The sequence below is a fragment of the Notothenia rossii genome (assembly GCF_949606895.1).
Source record: "Notothenia rossii genome assembly, chromosome: 4".
Taxonomy (NCBI): Eukaryota; Metazoa; Chordata; class Actinopteri; order Perciformes; family Nototheniidae; genus Notothenia; species Notothenia rossii.
This window is the reverse complement of record NC_136902.1, coordinates 69,419,455-69,437,365: the sequence shown is the minus strand read 5'-3', so window position 1 is coordinate 69,437,365 and position 17,911 is coordinate 69,419,455. Positions and strand designations below refer to the sequence as shown.

Sequence of the window (17,911 nt, the reverse complement as noted above, 5' to 3'; positions counted from 1 at the left end):
AGGAGATACTGTACAGGCTTATAGCTTACTTGGACATGGAGTGTCAAAAACATTAATATTTAACTTTAGCACTAACTACCTGTATTGTTTGCAGGTATTGTATTTTTGAAAGAATGCATCCTTTCAGCCACTTCTTGCCACATGTCATTTAGTCAAGATTTCTTCTGAGTTTTTTCATTGGCTACCTGTAGACGCAGTATATAATGTAAATGTATTTCTACAGATTCTTGAGGTCGTTTGAGAAGCTTTTTATGTAAAACACAAAGGACCCTGCTGATGCAATAAGTATTTACTGAAGCACACAACCACTAACCAAACTTCCTCTCTGCTGGAAATACAATATGTAACAGTTGTCATTTCCAATTACTCAGACTGAGTGGGTGGCAGGTGATTGACCCTGTAAACATATTTTGTGCCTGGAGACGTGTGAAACCAGCCAAAAACAATGGTAATGGACAGCCTGTCTCCCTCTGTCTCCGATGCTTCTGCAGCTTAGCAATGATGTGTAGCCTTTTCTTAACTGAACCTGGTACAATGGGAAATATTTGTAATACTTAGATGTTTTATTGTGTTAAAATAATCTTATATCTGAGATACAGGAAATCCCTCGTAAAACAGTAATATGAGCACCAAGAGTAACATTGGTAAGTGTAAATAAATATATATTTGTACAAGCAGACTTTAATAACATATTGGAAGGATGATTCAGGCTACCAAGATGTCTTTGGCAGTGATAAACAGAGTATGTCTGTTTTGGCTGTGAATTACTAGGTTTTGTTAGGTTCTTTTAAAATTTAGAAAAACTATCACAATACAATACTCTAATTTTCTGTAAATTAAAAAGTAAATTATACATTTACATTTATCAAATCTATATCATGTCTTTCTTTTTATTTGGAACTTGCATACATAAAAAAATAACTACGTTATACGGCAAATACATATGAGCCTGCGTTAAATCATAGCTGACAAAAACATTTAAAATAAAGAACTATATTGTGCAAATATCAGATAATCAAGTAACTAGATTTCTTCCAGCTGGTAGGGTCCTCCTTCTGCTTGTTATTTTTGACTTCACTCTCTTTCTCCTTGTCTGCCCAAATCTATTTACTTTGTGAGGCCACTGAATTATTCCAGATCACGTGAGAATATTTGGTGGAAGTGGTATTGCCAAAATCCTTACTGGTGGACTCATTTCTACTGTCACACGGTACCATCATACATCCCAAGCCTTATTGCACCATGACATTTTTTAGTAGTACTTTATTTACAGAACTTTCTTTTAAATGTATTCTGCAAATGTGATATGGTTACATGTTATTTTAAATACTTTACAGAAGAAAATGTCCATTTAAGTTTGTCTCTTTCGTTCCTCCATTTGATTTTCCTTTGTCTTGGCATATATATTCTTTTAAGTGATTATACTAGGGCTGTCAGTCAATTAAAATATTTAATCGCATGATGTCCATAGTTAATCGCAAATTAATCGCAACATTTTTATCTGTTCTAAATGTACCTTTAACACAACAACCTCTGAACAATGACAAATATTCTCCTGAATATTCTCAACACAACAACCTGGAACTAGGGCTGAACGATTAATTTATTTTAAATCGAAATCGCAATTTTAAATGATGCGATTATGAAATCGCAAAGCCTGCGATTTAAAAAAAAAAAATGTTTATAATATAGCCTATATATATATTTATATATATATATATTTTTTTTTTTTTACCATTTTGTTGTTGTTCTTCTTGTGTGTCAGTCATCCACACCAATAAGAAGTGCTGTGCTCCACATGTACCAGCAATTGTTAACCAATTAGAAGTGGCTCATGATAGAAGGTGATAGACAGATTGATCCAATCACCTGCCAAGTATTTTTGAAACTGCCTGCCCTTTGACTTTAAAGCAACCCAACGGAAGTTTCATGTAAGTTTAGTTCTTTCACTCGTAGCTCGGGCTGCGGGGGTGCTAGAGACGGGAGCACGTTGATGCGACCTTCCTAGCCGGAGATATGGCCGCATTTTACAATAAACGTCGCTAAAAAACAAATATCGCAAATCGAATCGCAATATTTGACCGAAAAATCGCAATTAGATTTTTTCCCAAAATCGTGCAGCCCTACCTGGAACCTCTCTCTCTCTTACACTCTCTCCCAACCCTGTCTACTTCTTTTCACTGAGCCAGTTGCTCAAACAGACAAGCCTGTTTACAGTTGTCGGCAAAATGCCGCTCCTCTGTCTTCATAACACTCAAAGCATGAGACGTTCCCACTGTGGGTCAAAATAATGCGCTGTGATGTGCAGTTGGATGCGATCCAAATTATCTAACGCAGCCCCCCTCATTTAGCTATCGCTGTTAAAAGCTTGCTGCTCATAGACGCCGTGTCCAGGCGTCTCCCCGACAAACTTTCAAGCGTGGTCTTCTGCAAGCGAGCGGCAGGAGCGGGGCTGTCAGCATCAGCTGTGTGCTTGGCTTGCTGTTTAAAAAACCTTTTTTTGTATCCATATCTCTCGCTAGAATCTGCCACCATCCAACTAACAACAACAACAACAACAACGTAAAGCCTTTGGGCTCTGAAACTACGGGGCGGACCGAGGACAAATATACATGCGTTAATTGCAAGTTAAAATAATTAGTTGCGTTAATGTTTTTTTGTTATTAACGCGTTAACCTGAAAGCCCTGGATTATGCCAACACACTCTCACTCCATAATCGTCCAGGAGCGACGCTTGGTCAGGGTCTCGTGGCGTGCAGTTGTGACGCTCCTAGGCTCCTTCAGCTTCATAAAGGGACGCAAATAGCTTTCAACTGATTGCAATATATTCCCATCTGCGGCGGGATTTGACGCTCATGGAAGCACGGCATTCGTTTGTGTCGGCTGCCCTTAAAGGCAATCCATTCCCATTGAATAACGGAGAATTGTAAACCCGGAAGTAAGTATTCCCCTTACTGTCGATTGATTTTACAGTGATATCTGCACTACTCATCGACTAAAAAACACCAGATTATCCTTGTTAATTACACAACATTGATTGGTTTAAATTGTGTGCAATGCTTTCGTATTTTTCCCCTTCGATTCGGAGAAACAAATATTTTTGCGGAGTAAAGGATGGCAGAAGACACTACACTACCCAGAATCCCCAGCTATCGTTTAGGACTACACCTTGTGCTCTGTTTGACAAACCCCGTTTTCTTTCACCATTCATTCTGTGTCACGTGATCTTCAAATTTCTTCCTCCAGAAAAAAAAACATGGCCGAACTTCGTTTTATTCTCTGTGGGAAATGCCTATTTTAAAGTTAGTTTGGCCATTAAAATGTGTTTTGATGTAATTTGATGCGAGAAATATGAGTTGTTATTTCAGATTATGTGTGCAGTGGATGTACATGATCTTTAGTTTGTTAGTTATTACGAAGATTACTTCAGGAAATTGCGTCCATAGAACGTTTTCATTGTTACCAAGGTGGTTGCTAGGGACGCTGCTATCGATTTTATTTCTGTTATGTTGTGTAACTGTTTAATGGTGTTATCTTTATTGCTACCCCCTTCCCCGTCAATTTATAGTGTTGGTCCACAGCGCAAACGTATTAGTTTAACAAAATCCGCATCTAAAGATATGTTATTTTCCCCTGTGCAATTCCAGTCTCACATCTCACATCACATCATCATTAACAAATAGACCGAAAACATTTAAAAAAATAATAATAATACTTTATTCCGAGTGTGCTTGCTTTTCTCTTTGAAAGTCAGCACATAACGGCATTGTAATACACGGTTTGGCTGCATTAAATCTGCCGTAGTTCTCTATTTATAGAGCCCTGATGAGAAGACTTCTAGACAAACAAGAGGAACTGCCGCCAACACTGAAAACGTGACGTAGATCATAAATATATCAACAATTAAACAACATCTTACATTTCTTTTCACACAATACGTCTCCTTGCAGGATCAACACTAATTCGGCTGACTTTTATATTTGATCCAATTGGTAGATAGGCTGTATTTACACCATAAAGGTGCACAGCTGATATAAAGGGACACCTGGTGGTTAAAGCATGTTATTGAATTTCATTATTTTTATTATTAGATATTAATAGGATCCCTATAAAGTATATTCATTACTCGTTATTCTCTACTAATAGTTAATTAAAGACTTTATATAATGACTATTTTGCACATCCCTTTCAAGATTTCAAGATTTTCTAAGGTTTATTGACATATCATATTCACAAACGGTGTAGTTATGCAATGAATGAAAAACGTGGGTCGCAGGTTCCTCAATAGTGCATTACAAGACATCTATCAATATTTGTGCATACCTCCAGCAATGTTAACTATGTTGAAGCACTTATTTTAACTGATATTATACATATGTATTATACTCTTATAGGATGTAGATATTTCATCTCCGGCCTTGTCAGGTATTGAACAATCAATAAATAAAGAACACAGAATTATTAAATATAAAACACAGAATTTGTGTGATTATACTAAATGATTTACAAATAAACACCACTGCATATTTACAACTGTTACACATGCTGATGTAACGCAAATGTTTCCAACTTGGGATCAATAAAGTATATCTTATCTTAAGATGATCGATGGCTACTGCCATATTTGCAAAATTGGCCTCTGAACCTTGACAAGTGCATGTTTTAGGCTTATCAATTAATGTAATGTAATGTAATGTTATCAATTAACAACAGGAGGGGTCCCAAACATAAGACCAGCTGTTAAATAAAGCTATTCTGACCTTAGCTGGCATGTGGGTATATACTGTATACAGTATTAATGCTGCCCATTATGGGCACAAGCAATTTTTGCCCATTTATTAATTATGTTTTAAATTTGAGTGTTTCCTATCCCCCATACCTCCAGGGATGTACACAGTATACTGGCAACTTCTTAAATGGGAAATACGAAAATGTCTTTTAAAACTACAACTCCCAGTAGAGACGTGCCATAGATAGAGAACATGTTGCGAAACACAATATCGATAGCAGCGTCCCTAGCAACAAGTAACAAGTAGTTAATAATAATAAAAGACATTAAGAAAAAGGCATTTTAAACAGTGATTAAAAAGCAACACAATCTACCTGCATTGCATTACTCTAAACGTGTAATAACGTGCTTTAACCAGTAGGTGGTTTGGGTTAAAAAGCTGTCAAGTTTACAGTGTTAACTAAATAAAATATACTGCGGTTTCTGGTTTAGTTTACGACGGATATATTTAGTTATTGTTTTGATATTTGTAACACAAAAGCGATGGAAAAAACCCACAGCAACACAGAAAAGATGGTCTTAACATGACCCAGCGGTCTAATAGTTAATACAAAACAATAATATAAAAAAAAAATATTACTACTAACTTTATTGTGAAATTCAAACTGAACGGTAAAAGAATAGTTTCCGGTCTATTCTGAGCCCGATCTCTGTAGATAAATACAAATAAAGAACTACGACAGATGTGTAATATATTTAATGCAGTCGAACCATTTATTACAATGCATTCATGTGATGACTTTCAAAGAGTAAAGCAAGCACTGCTGAATAAAGTATGATTTTATCTTTTACGAAACGTTTTTTTTCATATGGAATGCAGTTGGAGGTCAACCAATCACAGAGCTTGAGAACTAATCACGGGGTTTGTCAAACAGAGCACATGGTGTAGTCCTAAACGATAGCTGGGGATTCTGGGTAGTGTAGTGTCTTCTGTCATCCATTACTCCGAAAAAATATTTGTTTCTCCGAATCGAAGGGGAAAAATACAAAAGCATTGCACACAATTTAAACCAATCAATGTTCTGTAATTAACAAGGATAATCTGGTGTTTTTTAGTCGATGAGTAGTGCAGATATCACTGTAAAATCAATCGACAGTAAGGGGAATACTTACTTCCGGGTGTACAATTCTCCGTTATCCAATGGGAATGGACGCTCACATTGCCTTTAAGGGCAGCCGACACAAACGAATACCGTGCTTCCATGAGCGTCAAATCCCGCCGCAGATGGGAATACATTGCAATCAGTTGAAAGCTATTTGCGTCCCTTTATGAAGCTGACGGAGCCTAGGAGCTTCACAACTGCACGCCACGGGACCCTGACCAAACGTCGCTCCTGGACGATTATGGAGTGAGAGTGTGTTGATTATGCACATTATATTTCAGACAATGCTGCAGATGGTGGTGTTTGCAACTTGGTTTCCTTTTTGAACTGTATTAATGAAACATTTAATTTTAAATAAATACAATATAGTCTGATACATTAATCAAATTTATATCATCATGATGACACATGTGCAAGTCCTGTTATATCTCTTTTGTCCAACAATGATTTTGTCATGTGTGCTTAGACATGAGCAGTCCTTTATAGATAATTTATCAATTCAAGTGCTTTGGCATCATCTAGGAATTCTGGCTATGTGCACACAAGTAAATGAGTGCATTCTCAGATACTATTGGCTTTCACACTGCGATGTTTCCTGATGGTTATCAGGAAACTTGGGGCTCTAATTGATTTAGATCAATTACAGCTGACTCCTGGTTGTCATCAAGAGGAAAAGATCAATATTCTCGCTCATGCCAAGAGAGGTCAAAAGCATTTTGCACACAAATTGTGCTGCAGATCTGAATTAAGGCTTTGCAGGAGATGTGCTTGTCAAATCAACACTTAACAAGCTACAGCTTAAACATCTTTAGGTCAAATGGATTTTTAGTGCTAATTACGTTCTACTTTACTTGTTCAGTTGTGTTCATTTCAAGTTAAAAGTGAGCATCTCATCTCAGTTGGTAGAACTGGCAACCCATGTACTGGTGCTCGGTACCAAGTCAGAGGACCCTGGTTTGAATTCAGCCAGAATCTGCCACGTATCATCCCCTCTGTCTTCCCCTTTTAAATACTGTCCCTTCATTAAAGGCTGGATGTACAAACGTATATTAAATAAAGTAAAATAAATAATGAGCATAATGCTGATCAGAAAGAAACCACCCTAGTTGTAACCCAATTACCAACACTTGTCAGCTTGACATTTTAAGTAATACAGCTGTTTGAGCTCCATTGGAATTCAGCAGTTGTTGGACTGGAACCTTGGAAGCTATGGCCCTAGGTTTGGACTAAATCAGGGATGATCCAATACAGAACATAAAATAGCATCTGTTATGGGCCATGCAGATGGACATCAGAACACTGAAGCCAAGAGTATTTATTTAGCCTTTATTTATACAGGTGTAAAATCTCATTGAGACACAAGGTCTCATTTTCAAGAGAGACTTGTCAGTGGTAACACTACCACACAAAGTTACAGACAGACAGGACACTAAGCACAAGGCAACATTAAAATACAACATCGTAAAAAAAGGAGTAATTGAAATCCATATACTGTACAGTAGTCATATATAGCAGGTATCTAGTAGATTGCACTGCCTATCACTGTAGCTGCCCACATGGCCATCATCTGAGCTTGTGTGCCTTTACTATGATGGCACAGATCAACATTAGAGATAGATCTGTTAAAGAAACACTCCAACACTTTATTCAGAAGTTCTGAATATCAATTATCTATTAACAAATTAAAACTTAAATTGTATTCCTAACGGCTTGATTCAGTAACTTGCAGCATCTCATAAGTCATGTTGGTAAAACGTTATATGATGACATATCTACAGTTAGGCCTGTCACAATGATTAATTTGTTGGACTATACATTTTCCTGGAAATTATTGCGATAAACGATAATATTGTTGGCACCGTTGTAAGACCATTTTAGACAACTGACATGCTGATAATATATAATAATAATAATTCAAGTACATCCTTTCAAACAGAACTTTTTATTGAACATTCAACATTGCAAATGAAATGTGAAATAATATTCAAATATATAATAATTAAAACAAATTAATTGAATTATGATAAATTAATTAAATCACACACAACCAAAACAATAAAGGAAATAGACTCAGGCTGGATAACAGAGCTCTATCTATCTATCTATCTATCTATCTATCTATCTATCTATCTATCTATCTATCTATCTATCTATCTATCTATCTATCTATCTATCTATCTATCTATCTATCTATCTATCTATCTATCTATCTATCTATCTGTCTGTCTGTCTGTCTGTCTGTCTGTCTGTCTGTCTGTCTGTCTGTCTGTCTGTCTGTCTGTCTGTCTGTCTGTCTGTCTGTCTGTCTGTCTGTCTATCTATCTGTCTATCTATCCACATTGCCTCAAGCAAAAAAACCTTCCTTAAAACAACAGTCAAGTGTGCAGTCCACTGTCCATACAAAGACCCAGATGCCTCAACACAGGCCATATCCAAATCTGTATTTCAAAGATTTCGAGCAATGAACACCAACATGTTTGCATTGTCGGGCAAATGCATCTTTGATTGTAAACTGTCGGGAAGGTGGGGGCTCTCCATCTCCAGCTGCCGTGTTTGCTCCAACTGGGAAAACGGAATGGGTAGGTTATGTTTTAGGTGCAGTTTAAGATTTGACATATTTTTTGCTTTTGTCGCTGCCTTTTTTAAACAAATGCGACACACCGGCTCATTCCAATCCGTAGGTTGGCCTCGTTCATTTGGCTTGAATCGAAAATACTGCCACACCGGAGATTTGTAGTTAGGTTTTGTAACCACTTCCATTTCACTTTAAATTCCCCTCGAGTAAGTCACACTTTGTCTCCCGCTTGTCGCTATTATTATTAATTTGGATGCTACACTGCTGCACGTGCACGCAGAGTGTCTGACTCCTGACCAAGCCCCCAGGAAGTGCGCCGGACTCTGAGGAAAATATTCGTTGTGGCCAAACGGCGGTACTACACTTCCGTTAGGTTGCTGGGCACGGAAACACTTTTTCCCATTGACTTAAATTGGTAAAGAGTGGTCTGTAAATCGTTGGATATTTTTTTTTAAACTAAATAAACTACCCAGTATGAACGCTTGTATAGCCCTTCTTAAAAACATTCGGCCTTCAAGTTGTAAAATGTGCTAATAAAATTATTCTGAGAGTTATTTTCCTCGGCATTATGAACCCGCATCCAACCCACGGGACCGCGCGGCCCGGCGCGTTCATGTGACGTGTTCATTACTACGTGAGTTTTACCTCTACCCATGGATGCACAATAGGCGCGTTCACACCGGAGTACTTTTCCCCGTATTTTTAACGTTTAGTTCCGTTAGTACCCCTTATGTCGCGTTCTCACCAAAAAGAGTACTTAGTGCCGGGAACTTTTACCCCCATATTTAGTGCCTGCTAGAGAGGTGGTACCAAAAAAGTACCAATTTCTATTGGCTGGGCGAATTGCAAACCACGCCCCGTAAAACTCTGAAAGGTTTTTTGAAGCCGCCATTGTATTTGCTGGCATTAGCATTATTAGAGAGAGAGAGAGAATAACTTATGGCAACACAAAATAAAACATGGGAGCGGTGGAGTGATGAGAAGGTGTCGGCGTTCTGGCGATTTACTCAGAAGGCTTCAGTAGAAGCTGCTGGGAGTCCCAGCAGCTTCTACTGAAGCCAGTCCCCAACTCCGGGGACTTCCGGCTGGTGACTTCGGGTGGCAGTATACGCCGTGAAGTTGTTTGCGGCCTGCCAGTAAACCCAAAGCAGAAGAAGACGAAGTGACTGTCAGCAGCTCATTTGCGTAATCTTCCCTCGGGGAAAAGTACTCCGGTGTGAACGCGATTGGTACTTAGTGCCCTGGGGTAATAAGTGCCGGGGCACTAAGTACGGCAAAGTACTTGGTGTGAAAGCAGCTAATAAGAGCGGACCCATATCGCCTTACTGCCATCCAACGGAGCTTTAATAATGGATATATTGCACAAGTTTGCTGTAATTCATCACTTGTAAAATAGTATACTACATGGGCTGTATGATGTAAATCTTTTACCGTAAGTATCTACCGACGTAGATTAACTTCCCTGTAGCTTCTTATTTCACTTGCAATATACCATTAAAGGAGTTGAACGTAGCCATTTGCTATTACTATATAATACCACGCAGAGATTAGCCAGAGCGTACAGCCTTTGCATGTGGGCACAACACCTTTTGACCCAGTTTGATTCATTCGCTATACCATATGATATCGCCCAGGGAAGTCGTCATGCTTATACATACTGTATATAAATAAAGATATCAAAGCTCTTATCAAATTAACAGTTGTATTAATTATAATTGTCTACAATACAGTGTTTCCCCTACCATAATTTTGAAATTCAAGGTGTTTAAAAAGAAAAACAAAATTATAATTTTCTTTTGAAATATATATATATATATATATATATATAGCGCCAAATTGCAACTAATCTATATCTACTCTCACTTTTCACATTGATCATGTGCTCTTTTATTAAATAAACGCTTTCATTTTAAGAAGTGAGTTTAGTGTTTTTGACCATAAGAAACACTGATGCATTAATCAATAACAATAATTAGACCCTCCAGAAAAACGCGATTCTGTGATTGCAGAATTTACCGCATAATCAGCAAAATGGCGCAGATTTTTAAAAGGCCGCATCCCGCATTTTTCCACACAAAGTACAAATAAATAAAAGTTAACTCGTCTTGATGTGAAGTAGTGATGATGATCAAGGCCGGATTAGTACCTCCAGGGGCCCCTGGGCACTGAGCGCTCATGCCCCCCCCCCCCCCCCCCCCAACCAGTGACGGACTGGGGGAAAAAAGTTGCCCGGGGATTAATTGACAGACAGGCCCACTTAATGCGCAGCGTCGTATTGTATTTTTTTTCAAATCCGCAGCACCGGCCCACCGGGAAAACTCCCGGTATTCCCGATGGCCAGTCTGCCCCTGCCCCAAACCCACGTACCAACAAGTAACACCACGCCTACCCATACCTACCAACATGTCAATCTGGCATGTAAAATCGCAGACCTATTTGTCAAAAGCAGGGACGCAGCCACATAGTTCAACCAAAGTAGGTCTAGCCTTTTGCCCTTTCAGTCAGAAATCACAAGACAAAGATACAATGGATAAGATCTCAAGACAGTGTATGGCTCAAGAAGACCTAGGTAATGTCACTCCAAACCTCAGAGCAGCACCCCACTTAATGCCAAAATATGACTGGCTGGCTGTACAAGTACACAAGGAGTTCTATTAGTCACAAACATTGAGAGTTACAAAAGTAAAATATGTAGTGAAATTGTGTGGTTGCTCAACTAAGTGATCAGTATATGTGATGGAAGATAGTGTGTGTGTGTGTGTGAGAGAGAGAGAGAGAGAGAGAGAGAGAGCGAGAGAATGAGTGTGTGTGAGAGACAGTGGATCTTACCTTTTAGAAGTGTTTCTTCCTTGCCTTTCTCTTTGAAAAGTCTGTGATTAGGTCATCAAAATCCAAAGCTCAAGGCTAACATTGCTCTCTAGCTCAACAACATCCTCCGTGACCACCACCACCGTTCCTTGTGGTTGCTGGCCTATTTCGTCACTTTTTGCTTTTTTGAAAAAGCTATTTATTGTTGGGACATTTTTAATGCAGCCGCCACTCTCTCTTCTTTTTCTTTCTTTTTGCAGCCCTGCTGGGCGTTTGGCTACCGGCACCATCCATTTTTTCAGCTCACGTGACAAAATGTGACATGAGTGAGGGTGGGGCTGTGATTCGTCTATACACCGCCGCTGTGTAGTAATAAAGTTGAGTGCATACATAGTGAGACCTACAGTACAGAGACGGTTTAGAAAATATATTAATTTCACCCTATATAAAAGCTGTGTTATTTATGGTGAAGAGTGAGTGTCATTTAAAAGAATGTATGATGAGTGAGGTTGAGCCCGAAAAAGACAAAATAAAAAAATAAAAACTCTTTTTTTTTTTTTTAATCTTGTCACTGAGGGCCCTCTTTGCTCAAGGGCCCCTTGGTACTTGCCCAGGTTGCCCATATGGTTAATCCGGCCTTGATGATGATGACGCGACGTCATCAGCTCGCGCATCACAGAATGTAAACAACAACAACAACGTAGAGTGAACGTGTGGAACTCACACGAGAGAGAAAACACCATGATGAAAAAATCTGATCCATCTCATTTACAGTACCGACGAACATTTCTGCTAAAAACCGGGCAAAGCAGTACCCCGATGTCTTTCACGAAAGTGGGGGGGAACTATTCTGCACCCCGTGCAACTGTGTGTTGGAGCATAAGTCTTAGAGAAAATCGACGGTGACGACCCACTTTGATTCATTCAAACATTCGAAAATGCTTTCTGCTGCTGCGGACAAGAAAACCAAACAACTCACGTTCACCGTAGCATCACCCTCCAAAACCCTTTCGAGGGCTACAAGAAACGAAGTGAGTAGCCAACAAGATTGAAGCTGGTCAGATAACGAACGAGTAAATGAAAACAGAATGAGGTGGAGAAGTGTGTGTGTGTGTGTGTGTGTGTGTGTGTGTGTGTGTGTGTGTGTGTGTGTGTGTGTGTGTGTGTGTGTGTGTGTGTGTGTGTGTGTGTGAGAGAGTGAGAGAGGGTCTAAATAATCCACAGCTCCTCTCTCTGCTCCAGATGATTTAAAAAATATATATATCCCAATGCCACATTTTGATTTCAGAGCACAGGACAGGAGAATGCTGGGCACAACATAAAGCTCAACAGTGAAGCTGGCAATGATGAACAAAGCCATATAGAGTTATAATATTTATTCAGCTGAAAAAGTCAAAGCTCTACGAAAATGTAATTAAACATATTGCACATGGTTGGTATTTAACAACAACGGGTGTTATAGTCTGTGTTGTAGTGTGTGATATTGGTATTTATGGAAACATGTTACACCTTTCCTTCAAGTACGTTTTAGTTACTTGTGGGCTACATGAATAATCACAGTTAGCCTACTATCCTTTTACTCCATCACATTTAAAAAAGAAATAGGCTATTGTTATTTTAACTCCACGACAGTAATCCATCATCAGCTTTTTAGATAAAGATTTAACTCACGATTGATCATAACTCAAAATACATATATTTGTATATATTACCAAGTGGTTTCATGTAGGCTACAACCCACACAAGTATCATGCTAAATCAAGCTCTGTTGCGTGGATATCACTAGATCCTGTTACAGCGTAATATAAAAGTACATAACGATGTATGGTAACTAGGGCTGTCAAGTTAACGGGTTAACGCAAAAAAAAATTAACGCCACTAATTATTTTAACGCGATTAAAGCATGTGTATTTTTTGTCCTCGGCCGCCCCATATGTTTCAGAGCGCATCGAGTTTAAAATACCATCTACAAGCTGATGCTGACAGCCCTGCTCCTGCTGCCCGCTTGTGGCAGACCACACTTCCACGCTCACCGGCAGGCAGGCACCGACCGGGAGGGTGTGTATATGTGTGGCGCGAGAGAGAGACCTTACGTGTATTGTTGTTGTTAGCATCTGGTGCTAGCTAGCTGCGCTAACGGATATAAGGAGCTGTTTAAATGAAAACAGAGGAGTGACATTTCGCCGACAACTGCGTCGAGCACTTCACTTTATGCAGGCAGCCAGACAGTGGGACATTGTGGGAAAAGGCAGCACACTCAGCACGGATAGTGCGCGCAACATGATTGCAGCCTCCAGGCAGCTCCCGTTCGAGCATATGCCTTGAGTTGCACATAGCTCCAACGATCCAACACACACACACACACACACACACACACACACACACACACACACACACACACACACACACACACACACACACACACACACACACACACACACACACACACACACACACACACACACACACACACACACACACACACACACACTTTGTATTTTATGAGAGGTTCCAGATTGAATTGAGGCGAATATTTGTAATGTTCAGAGGTTGTTGTGTTAAATATTCATGAGAATATTTGTCATTGTTCAAATGATAATAAACATTTGCATAAAGCATATTTGTCCACTCATATGTTGATAAGAGTATTAAAAACTTGAAAATATTCCTCTAAGGTACATTTAGAACAGATACAAAATGTGCGATTAATTTGCGATTAATCGCGATTATCTATGGAAAATCATGCGATTTAAATATTTTAATCGACTGACAGCCCTAATGGTAACATTGGCATAATTACTAGCTAGCCACTAGCTGCTAACTGCCGCCTCGTGAATATCAAAATATAACAATCCAGTACCATGCTGAACGCGCGGTGCTGTTACGTGTACAAATGGACGTGCTTGATGTGAACGAGCCTTTTGGGGGGCGTGGTTAAAGTTGCGCATGCACTATGAGCGCACATACGGGTACTTCTCAGGCATGACGGGTAATCTGTGACGTTTCGCTCTCTCAAAAGTTGGGCCATTTAATCTTCATGCGACTATGAGCAGCTGTCATAGGAATGAATGAGGCCCCGCCTCCCACGCTGTATCCAGTTCTTATAGAGTGGCAAAGTCACGCCCATCTACTTCCGCCCCATGGGACCTTATTTCGGAAAAATGATGCATTGAATTCAATGGGGAGCAGAGGTCGCGTTAACCACATGTTTTCCGTCTACGACGGATTTTTTTTAACAATGACGGAAAAATCTGAAAGCAGTCGGTCATTTTGACGGATTAGAACAAACTCGGAACAGCGCCAAAGTTTCCCCGCAGCGAGGCTCCGGTATTATGCATGCCTGCCAAAAAGGAAATGATACCGTTTCCAAACCCAACTTTGCCGTACAAATCATTGAAATGTCTGTGTGTTTTGGCTTTACGCTGTGCGCACTCCCGCGAGGTGTAGTGGGCACGCATAACACGGCGCTAACACTTTACGAGCGTGCGCCCCGCCCCCCGTTGACACCTCACGACTGTGCTTACAGTCTCCCCCCCTCAAGCCCTTTGACAGTTCACGACCGTGCTCTCCCCCTTTAATTTATCGATTATCGCGACAGGCCTATCTACATTGTGTTTATGGTGGCATTCATCTATTATATAACTAGGTCATCCATACAGACTTATAATTCGAGTTAAAACTACAAAGTTTACTGAATGTTTATAAAGTTCATCAGAAAAAATTATATGTGTATATGAATGTAGTAATTGATCACAATGCACTATAGCTGTGGGGCTCATAGAAAGTGTTTGCATCATTGCCTAAAGTAAGGCTGCAAGCTTGTCACACGTTTCTATTTCTGAATAAAATGCAATGCATGTGCTGTATTGATAGTTAGCTTTATAGTGCAGTACAAAGGCAAACTGTAAAACAAACTATACTGTATGGTACACTAAGTTAAGACTGGAATTGGACTTTGTGTCCCATGATTCCGTTTAATTTGATGACAATTGTATTATTTTCTGTTTCAGAGAAAAGACGGCATTACATTTAAAGTATCTTCAATATTCAGGCAATAAACCGAGGCAAACTGCAGTGATAACATTTACATCGTGAGTGCCTTGGTTATCCAGAGCTTTTTGATTCTATCAGGCTAAGGCAAATAGCAGCATTAAGTGTATTATGTCGCTATACAGAGAGTTAGTGCACTGATCTCCAAATCAGGGGGTCAGCAATTTGATCCCACCCTGAGCAGGGACAAATACATAAGCCTAAATTGCTCTTGTAGTAATTTCAACGATATTGAGTGTATATTTGTTTTTGGATAGAAGCATCAGTTAGATACAATATCATGAAAAACAGCAAAATGCAAATATGAGTAGCTGTGTGTAGCCATTTCCGCAGGGTAAGCAACAATTTAACTTTCATTAAAATAGTGTTTGAAATGAGTGATTATGATGATGTCAAGTAAACTTAATTTAGGTCAAACCTATTAAAGTGAATGTTAAACACACACAAGGGTTGACTAAATCTGACAGTTTCCTCCTTCAAAAAAAGAATCCATAAAATAATTGGCTGGATAGTCAGAAACTTTGGAAGCAATATGTGTTCGCCTAGTCACTATAGTTTGTCTTTATAGGGCACTATAGCTAACCATCTACATTAGATGTTTCACTTGTTTCAAGACATTGTGCTATTATAGGCCAAACACACCATGGATTTGTGTAAAATATCAGACAAATACATTTCATCAAATGATTTAAGTGTTTCTTTATAGTAACACAATTGGACAGTTGTCTTAGTGCCATCTAATTAGATATATCTGAAAGCAATTAACAATGAGGATTTGTATCACAAGGGAAGGTGAGTGATAATTATTCCTCCTATGTTTCCCCATTGGACCTTTATACTGTGTGGCACTTGCAACAGATGGGGGAGAAAACAAACACCAGGGGATTCATTAAGCCTGAGCAGACCGTATATCTTGTAATGTTCACATGTTTTATATACATATTATGAATACACAATTTTCCTAATAACATTACTATGCATATAAACATATTTATAGGGGTGAGAAGATAATAATAGCTAGCTGATATCAGAATTAGTGATCCACCCACATTCACTAACCTGGTCTGCTGCAGGCAAAGCAGCGCGATAAAACCCCTTTTAAATTTGTGTTTTTTCATTTATCGTCATTATGCATATTGGAGAGTAGCTGTGTTAAAGCAACTTGTCTGTAACAATCCATTTACTATAGAAAACTCTGAAATGTGTGCACTTCCTGCATTATTTGTGATTTTGCTTATAACTAAATGTAGATAGAGCAACATTCAAAGAATATAGGTAATTTTTTTCTCATGTGTGTGTTTGCTTTACTCGGTTTACTAATGTTTCTTTATACTCCAAAATAATATTTAATCATTTGTTAGAAATGACAGAATGCAGTTTTAAATTATACAGTGTATGACTAACACCCTTACATTTATGTTAACTGGTAAAAGTTTTGAAACACTTTAAAGTCTATGACATTACTCTGCCAACATTAAAATATATCACTTTTTTTTTTCTCTGTTTCAGGTTCACATGGTTACTCTCTCCTGGCACCTGCATGGATAACCTTTGCAGTTGGCAGCTCATGAATAAATATTAGTTCAATTTCCCAGTTCAGTGAACATTTTAGGGAACTTTTAGGTTATGAAGTCATTGATGAACTAGATTGTCCTACTGGGAAGTCATTATTCCATAATTGCAAGTATGAATATATCTGTATTGGTGCTTGGGAATATTCCAAATCTAGGCACTGTTCAGACCTCAGTTACATTCTTATATATTTTTGGCAACAAATCCTTTTGTAGTGTTGGAACCTTGAATGTCCTTCAACATACTGGATCATTTGCTGCTGATTGTCTAGTGGAAAGGCTGACTGATGGGAAGAGTACATTGATGAGTTTGGCCTCTTTAACTGTAACGGGTCAGGATAAGCCTCCATGTAACATTTGTACCAACAAGGTCATAGCCACAAGTATAGAGGGGACCATCCTCCCCATCCATCATATATACACAGTGCTGCTGAACCATTTCCAGCCAGGCTGTCACACCTGCTCCTTACATCTGTTTCAAGGGGACGCAGCCGGAAGAGAATAAACAAGACGATCTTACTAATTTCTTCCTCAAAAGTGTAACTTTTTTATCTTATCACATTATTTTTTATTGGGAATTATACTTCAAGGATTAATGAAATGATTCTGCATCGAACTCAACCATTAAACTAAGTCCAATAACTAAATCAGATTTAAAGTATTGAATAATCTGTATTAGTAGAAAGTAAGATCCCACTCTTCTTGCATGTTTCCAGTAAAGACGATGAAACCACATTTCTAAGTTGAAGTGACATTTAATATTTTAATCTGAATTGATCAGTGGCAGTATTATAGGAAGGGTTGAATATCATTGACATTGCAAAAACATTGCAAAAACGTTTGATACCAGCAGCAACGTGTTCCAGAGCAGCAAGTTCATGTTTGGTTGCTCATCATCCCTCTAGTGTACTAGTAATTAAATAGTACATTAATTATTGTACTTATTCAGCTGTAACATTTAAAAAATAAATAAATTAACTGTTAAACATCACAGAAGAAAGGCAAATAAATGACT

General features: G+C 38.8%; 1 long non-coding RNA gene across 3 annotated transcripts in view; it reads left to right on the top strand.

Annotated features, from left to right (window-relative positions):
• Window positions 1-17,911, top strand: part of LOC307038056 — a 64,904-nt gene that overhangs the window by 19,264 nt on the left and 27,729 nt on the right. For 2 of the 3 annotated variants that reach the window (XR_013807868.1, XR_013807869.1), the window contains one exon: window positions 16,835-17,543. The exons of the other annotated variant lie outside the window; for it this stretch is intronic. This is a non-coding gene — a long non-coding RNA (uncharacterized lncRNA). Of the gene's footprint in view, window positions 1-16,834; window positions 17,544-17,911 lie in introns of those variants that run through there. 3 annotated transcript variants of the gene reach the window in all.